Source organism: Lagopus leucura, unplaced genomic scaffold (genome assembly GCF_019238085.1).
Source record: "Lagopus leucura isolate 7727_CA_CO unplaced genomic scaffold, USGS_WTPT01 Super-Scaffold_100157, whole genome shotgun sequence".
In the NCBI taxonomy this organism is placed as follows: domain Eukaryota; kingdom Metazoa; phylum Chordata; class Aves; order Galliformes; family Phasianidae; genus Lagopus; species Lagopus leucura.
The window spans coordinates 25,144,824-25,152,700 of NW_024962334.1; the positions used below are offsets into that span (position 1 = coordinate 25,144,824).

At 36.1% G+C, this 7,877-nt stretch overlaps 1 long non-coding RNA gene across 1 annotated transcript; it reads right to left on the reverse strand.

The window, feature by feature from the left end:
- Nucleotides 1-4,612: 4,612 nt before the first annotated feature.
- On the reverse strand, nucleotides 4,613-6,255 carry LOC122189228. The gene is made up of 3 exons (XR_006181753.1): nucleotides 6,171-6,255; nucleotides 5,350-5,386; nucleotides 4,613-4,692 (listed from the first exon to the last, which is right to left on the reverse strand). It is a non-coding gene; the product is annotated as an uncharacterized LOC122189228 (long non-coding RNA).
- Nucleotides 6,256-7,877: the final 1,622 nt, after the last annotated feature.

The window sequence follows — 7,877 nt, forward strand, 5'->3', positions numbered from 1 at the left end:
GCAGCCTTCTCTTCTCCAGGCTGAACAAGCCCAACTCCCTCAGCCTGTCCTCATAGGGGAGGTGCTCCAGCCCAGTTCCTACCCAATTTTTTTTAGCAGGACTTAATTTGCAAGAGGAAACTCAGTCTGCTTAAAACTGTTTTTTAGAACTATGATGGTCTTACATAACTCACCCCCAAAATCGTTGGTGCTCACAGGGATAAGTGGTCTGGCTAAGCTCAGTTATTTTCTCAGCAGAGGGGGATGAGTGTGTTATACTGGTGAATTTAAGCAGCCTTTCCAGAAACAGATCAGGGAGGAGTCAGAAGGATGTTTAGTCCTTAGCCAGCATACTCCTCTGGGATAAAAAGTGTTATACGATATGTAAGATGTAGAGGATGTTCATGCCCAAGTACATCCATCTCAAATTTTGTCTATAAACAAGGTAATAAAACTGCTTTGGCACCTTGTTCCTCAATCACAAATAACATTTTTGACCACACTGAAGGGTGACCTCAACTACATGTCTGAAATGAATGGCAAGTATGAGGAGGTTCTCCTCTTGGAGAAGTCTTCAGGAAAGTGGGCATCAGTTTTTCTGCCTGTGGAGATCCTTGCAGTCCACAGGGGTCGGTGGTACAGCTCTGTGACCAGAGTTCCTCTTTTCAATGAATGGATGTCAATGCATTTTGCAGTGTTCTTCTATAATTTTCATTCTTTGATTGGTTTCCTAACATACTTTAAAGTCCAAAATGAGGACAACACACCTATGTACTAACATCATAAAGATCAACACCTAGGTTTTCATTCCTTTTTAAATCACTTGTTTTCTTGCTGAGTTGAGTTAAAAGAGTGAAAAATAAATAGAGATGTATTTTAGTGTCACCTATAGAAAAGGCAATTTTCTAATACTAATAGCTGTGGGGTTTTTGTTGGTTTGGTTTTGCAAAACAGCATTAATCTGTCCTAATTCCAAAAGCATCTCATGGAGCTATGCCAACAACACGTGCTGACTGGCAATGAAGTATATATTATGTTAGTAGGAAACACTGGCACTAATATCAGGGAGTTAGAAATGCTACGTCATATGAACTACATATCCCTCATTCAGTGGAGCAAAAGGAAACAGTCAAAAAGCCTTTATCAAGTGCTGGTAACTACCCAAAATGTTCCACAAGAGGGCAGTATGCACCTGGCTTTGAGAAAGAAATGGCAGGAACCTGCTCATATGCCATCCTTTTCCCTCTTATTATTTCGCTCCAAAAAGGTAATGAATGCAAACAAGCCCAGGCAGTGGGTAAAAGAGCAGCTCCAGGAAGCCTGAACTGCTATGCTGCTCCAAGCTAACAATGTAGAAAGCAGCTACATGAAGCACAGGGTAACTATTAGGGAAGGTTATATAAAATATTGTGAAATATGGTTCACCATGCAGCTACTTAGAAATGTATTCACTCGTAGGAAAGGAGTGGCTTTTCTATTACTGGTATCACAGATATTCTGTGGAACACTTAAATGCATACTTAGGCAATGAATATGAGAACATACTTTTAGGTAGACTAGTTCAGTAATTATCTCAAGAGCACTGTAAAAATTAAGTGCGTGTGGGGAAAGAATTTTTTTTTTTTGAGGGCATTATCAGTTCATGCATGAAATCGGTTTTGCAGTTTTACTATACTACAAGTTTTACATTAACTATCCTCAAAAGATGGGTATATCTATGGGCTTCTATAGAATTTTACAAATGCCTTTAGCTGCCTGCATTCTGCGCTTCCATAAAAACCTGCAGTTCATGTGAGAACTTTACAGGTCTGCACCATGACATCTCCAATACTCAAGCAAAGTGGAATTACCTGAGAAGTTCTGCTGTGTCATCCTGCAACAAGGAAGAAGAGATTCCTCCTTACACACCTGAAAAAAAAAAAAAAAAAAAAACATACCCACACATTAGTGGTTGCAACGATAATGAGAAAAACTCAGTTGTGTGGGGGTTACTTTGCTCTATCTTTAGGGTAAGAAGTCAGATTAAACATTAAATAAATCCCTGGCATCTAGAAGAACAGTCCATGTCCTATACTGAAGCTTTGATTTGGCAGAGCCTGTGTAAGGGGCCATGTCAAGCATGGCTGATATACTTTTGATATACACTGAAGCAGACGACGTGTCTGACTGTTAGCATTTTATTGCTAATGAACCGCTTGCTGAACACGGTTTTTCACTACTACCCTGTTCTGTGATAAGACAGGCCCAGTTCAATGGATATTTACAAAGATGCTGGGAGGCAGCGATAAAAAAAAAAAAAAAATCCCTCAAGTAAGTATTTAAATACTTAGAGTGCCTGGTGAATGAGAAGATTTTGAAAGTGATTTAACGTTAGCTATCAAGAATGTCAATTAACATCAGACCAGCTGTAAAACATCTGCAGATGACACATGGGCTCTCTATTCACTTCAGTGCTTTTAGAAATCATGGTATTTATCACTACTTGGGCATGACACTTGCACAGGCATCCCCCCTGGCCACTATACCTGCAGAGACAAACCTTCTGTTCTGTGTCTTTCAGATTCTCTCTTCGATATTAACTTCCAGAGCAATCACATGAACAGTTAAGGTAGAACCACAGAGGAAATAAAACAGGCATTTCTGACCTTTTTTTCTATATCAGCAGAGGAGCTGTACTACAAGAAGGGTGTCATCAGTGAAGAAGAAGCCATCTGGACAGCTCGGGTCATTGACCAGTGTTCTGCCCTTTTGAGAAGTCTCAAAACCTCAGAGACAGCCCTCATCAAAGAAATTTGAGATAAGATTTGTGCTCCAGCAGAAATCTTGCCACATACCATTTTTTGAAGAAACTAAAGATGCAAATAACTGTAATCTGCATCTCCTAGCCTAAAGAGAGGATTTAGAAGAAGCCAGAAAGGGCTTTTAACTGGACAGACAAATAAATTTATATATGGTACTGTTTTATTGCTAAATACTAATTATTTCTTTTTTCTTTTGTCTCAAGGCTCCTTTCAGTGCTAGCACTGCACCAGTCCAAGATCACTAACAAGATCTAGAGTTTTCATGCTAGTTCTTAGCTACCTGTGTTTAGGTCACCTATCTTCACCACAGATAAGCAGCAGAGGAAAGCACAGACCTGCAGGGCCTTTAGCACATACCCCACAGTTCAGTTAGTAACTGTGGGTTTTTTCTTTTGTTTTGTTGTTGCTGTTGTTGTTTTTTGTTTTGTTTTTGTTTGTTTGTTTGTTTTTGTTTTAATCATAATTGCAGGATATTTAAAACACCAATGAGTATAGTAATGATTCATGAAATCTCACTTCTCATTCTTAAAATCAATTCAAATCTGCAAAATTCAGGTATTTTTCAAATGCAAAGCAAGAGGGCCCCTGGTATCCTTCCTATCTTTAGTAAATTTTTAAAATGAAGTTTTCTAAATATCTGATAAAAAAGTTTCATGTTATATTGCCATCATTTATATGTCCCTTTTAGCTGGTAGATTTACTCTCTTCCTCTTAGAATGTTTATGGTTGAAAAGTGTATCTGCTTTTCATAATCCTCTTTTTTCAGAAAAACTAAAGAGCTCCATTACATATTGTAGGGAACTTTATATCATGAGTTACCACACTTTTGCAATCATTAATAGCTTATTTCACTACCCCATTATTTGTGACAGACTGCAGGCATCTGCAAGACTTGAGTGCAAGAGAACTTCGATACCTGAGAGATATATTGGGCTGGTGAGTTGACACTCACTGGGGACAATATATGAGCTAGCTAGAGGATTGGAGGGCTGTTATCCATGTTTGACACTCATAAAATTGCATTGTAGGTAATGATACACTTCCCACCTGCCTTCTATCTATTTTCCAATCAATTCCAATCTGCTTCTCAGGATAGTAAAATGGTTTGTTTCTGTTTAACACATATATTCCCAGTCAAAGGTATCTTCCTTCCTTTGTTGCTCATAATAGACTGAATAGTAGCCATAGTTAAACTATTTTTTTAAAAAAATCCTCTCTACTACTCACAGATACTCTGTGACAGTCTGTGATACTATGACCAAAACAAAAGAAAAGCACCAGAATTCATTATTCTCTAGACCATACGTACAGGACCATACATTCACTAAGAAAGTTTTCATGGCTGCATATTAGATTCTATTAGTTCTAAGTTACAATGACATTGAAATAATAGCTTTTCAAATAATAGAAATACCATTTCTTTGTATAACAGAGAGATCCTGCTTCAAACTTTTTCCAAATGGGTCTCATTTGAGCCATTTATTTTTTGTGGCACTTTTGAAAGATGAGGATTGGGGACACTAATTTTGCTTCTTTTGTATTTTATGTATTTTAACCATTCTTCAAGAGGAGATGAAAGAAATGGACCACACTGTGTAACAAAGCATGGTGCACTTCTAGGTTTGAAGAGAAATGACATGGCATATTTTACTTGCTGTTCATGCATCATTTGTTTTATTTTGAGAAGCTCTGTCCTTTCTCTTGATGCAGGATATCTATGTTATATGAAGTGTAAAAGGAAACTGTAGTTATCATTCAAATATGCCTGCTGTCTTACTAAGAGGAGAATGTTCTCCCTGTCAGATATTTTGGCTTCTGAAGGTTAAGGTCCTGGGGATTCTGCCAGAAGGCAGGTGCTGGGCTGGCAGACGGCATATACTTTCAGTCATGGAGGTGTTGTCCTTCACTACTTCTGGAAAGAAAATCTTTTGAATAGTTGTGCAACAAAGTTTTACCTTGTCTTTTTCCACTTCCTACCACATCTAGGAGGTTTGGGATCGTACGCCAATCATCTACTGTAGTTTTGTTTTTGTTCTGTATGAGAAATAGCAACAGCAATGTTCTATGTTCCTTACTTCATTCTTCTAAGATATCAAAGCGTTCCTCGTTTGATCTAACACATCACTAATTTACCTGTTTTCTTACCTCCCATGCCACATTTGTGATCTATGTATCCAGCCTAATCCTAGCTGGGGGCAAATAAAGGCATATCTGTGAGAGACTGGATTAACAGCAGAGCTCTGGGCTCAAGTTATTATGAGAGGTTGCCTGACTGCACTTCTCATTCTCCTTGCCCTATTTAGTTTTGAAGGTGTGGAACATGAGAAAAATAAATAAATAAATAAATAAAATAAAAAAGAAAAATGCTTAAGTGATGAGTGATCAATACTGGAAGGAAGGAGGGGATACCACAGGCAGAATCATCATCTGCTCTGTGAATAGAAAAATCATGGGGTTCCTTAAAAAAAAACAACCCTGAAAAGTAATGTTAAAACATGGACTTTTAAGAACATTTTAATATAACAGTAAATCACTTTGCTTCTCTGAATGTCAAAGTTTGTTATCTTACCTGTCTCTTAGGATACTGGTGTCAGGGTTCTTGTGTCCTGAAAATGTTAGGGGAAATTAGATAGAATAAATTGTACTTAAAAAGGCTCTGCTTAAAGAAAATATATGTTTGCATACATGGGAGACTATTGCAAGGGGGGAAAACATAAGATGCTTGATGAAGTCTCAACTTCCCTTTACCGGTGTTTTTCTTTACCTTCATGATTCTTAGGGAGGGAAAAATTCACATCAAATGGCTACTAGTTGGAATTATTTCTACTTGCAAAAGTAGTTTTTTGCAGTGTATCTGATTTTACCATTACATCCACCATTTGAGTCCAACACCTTCTGTCCTCTCCAACGAGACTTCTTGTTAATGTGACAAGTAGCCTGAGAGCAATTTTTGTCTATTTTCCACTATCTGTTCTCACCTCACTGACTTCTGCTCAAGGCAACTGCACTCTCAGCTGTTAAAGACAGATGTTGAAATAATCAAATACCTAACCAGTAACAGACTCATTTCAGCTAAATGCAAGTTTAATTTGAATTTCTTTTTTTTTTTTCAGAAACAAGCAACAACAACAACAGAACAATAAAAACTCTTATTTTAAAAATCATAATGTAATTGCCTAGTCATGTGCATTTTTACTTTCCAGAAGTAATTATTACTGCTTCCTTATTAATTCTGGCAATACCTCCTACTGTGGGGAGCAGGTATAGAAAAAAAAATGCATAATGAGGAAAACAACTCTCTCCTCAGTACTTATAAGACTGGCTTAAAGCAAGACTGACCACAGAAAGTCACATCCCTACTGACTAGACTAACTAGCTGTAAGGCCGCACCTTCCTCATGGCGATTTTGCTGGCTTTGGTAATTTGTATCCTCCAGAGGTGCCACTTTACCTCCTCATCACTGATAGGTTACCGGGAGTTTCTGGAGGAAAAAAATAATTATTAAAAAAAAATATATAGCTACGTAAGAGTGGTTTTGGAAGAAAGTAAGTCTGGATATCAGATCTTTCTCTTTTTACAAGAACATTGTAAAAAAAACATTACAAATTATATCAATGAAAATTTAGCACATACGCCATCAGTCTCTCTGATGATATAATTGTCATCAACCAGTGACAAAAGAGAGCATTGTTCAACTGAAACATACTCCATCCAAGGACTTCCAGGAGTTTGTAAGCATGTATTTCACAGTCTCCAGAACACAGCAGCAAACATCTCTTACTTAAGGGTCAGAATACTGAGGTAGTAAGGAGTAAGCGACTTACCTCAGAAGGCAGAAATTTGTCCCCAAGGTGGAAGAAATTTTATAAGAAGGTTTTTGTTTAAGGTCATTTTCCTTCTTGATGTTGCATCTATTTTAGTAAGTGTAATCAACATCTTTTGGCAATCATTATATTAAGCCATATTAAAATTAAGTTAGATTGAACTGAATAATTTTCTTATTTATTTTCCAAGCTACAAAACAGTAAGTAAAATATTAACAATGAAAAATATAGGAGAGAATGAGTAGTACACATTTCCTGCTTCACTTGGGACAAAAAGAACATATAATATCAGTGAAGTGTTTGATTTCATTTTATAAAATATGTTTTGCTAGGTTTATACTTATCTGATTTAACTTCCAGATACAAAATTTAACATGCTTTCAATATTCCCTACCGATTTGCACAACGCAATAAGAACTAGAGCCAAAGAACTTCTTTAAAGTTAGTAGTTTGACTTATGCATTGGCCAGCTTCTGTTCAAAGGTTCTTTGTGAATAATAAATCAAGTGAATAGCATAAGAAAAATTACAATTCCTTTGGAAGAATGTGTATACTGCATTTTCTTTGAAAGAAAAATTAGTTTCCCCATTTTGAACCTAGTAAAATAAAGAAAAATAGCTAATAATTCTCCCAATCTCCACATATTTTTATACTACTTGTTTTAATTGTCATATTTGATTGCTGGAAATCACTTAATGAAAAGCAGCTTATTTTTTAGAATGAGTCTACAGATAAGCAACCTGCAGCAAAATGAGAAAACAGCAGAATGAGAAAGAACATTCTGCTGTAATCGCAAAGACAATGATTATACGCAACTGTTTTTCAAAATTGTTGTTAAAGTATAATTAAAAGACTAGCAGAGATCTCCTAGATATTATTCTTGAGAATGCACAGAAGTATATTTTTAGCACAGCATTCTTCTACTGTAGAAGGAAGGTTAAAAAAAAAATAATCTGTATGTTGCCATCAAAATTGAAAAGGACAGGCTTCACATAAATAAATATGCATATACATACATACATATATAAATTTGGATTTAAAAATTAGATATATAATACATACTTATGCTGTAATATTATTCTCGTATATGCTTAAAAATGGTATCTATTTTATATTAAAAACATTAGAAACATTCAAAATTGATGCATTAGCTAAATATACTAGAGCCAGATTTAAAGTAAAATCCGGAATATTTAAATACTAAAAACCATCCTTCAACATCTGGGCATCTTGATTGAATTACACCCAAAATTAAAAATCTAGTACCAGAATG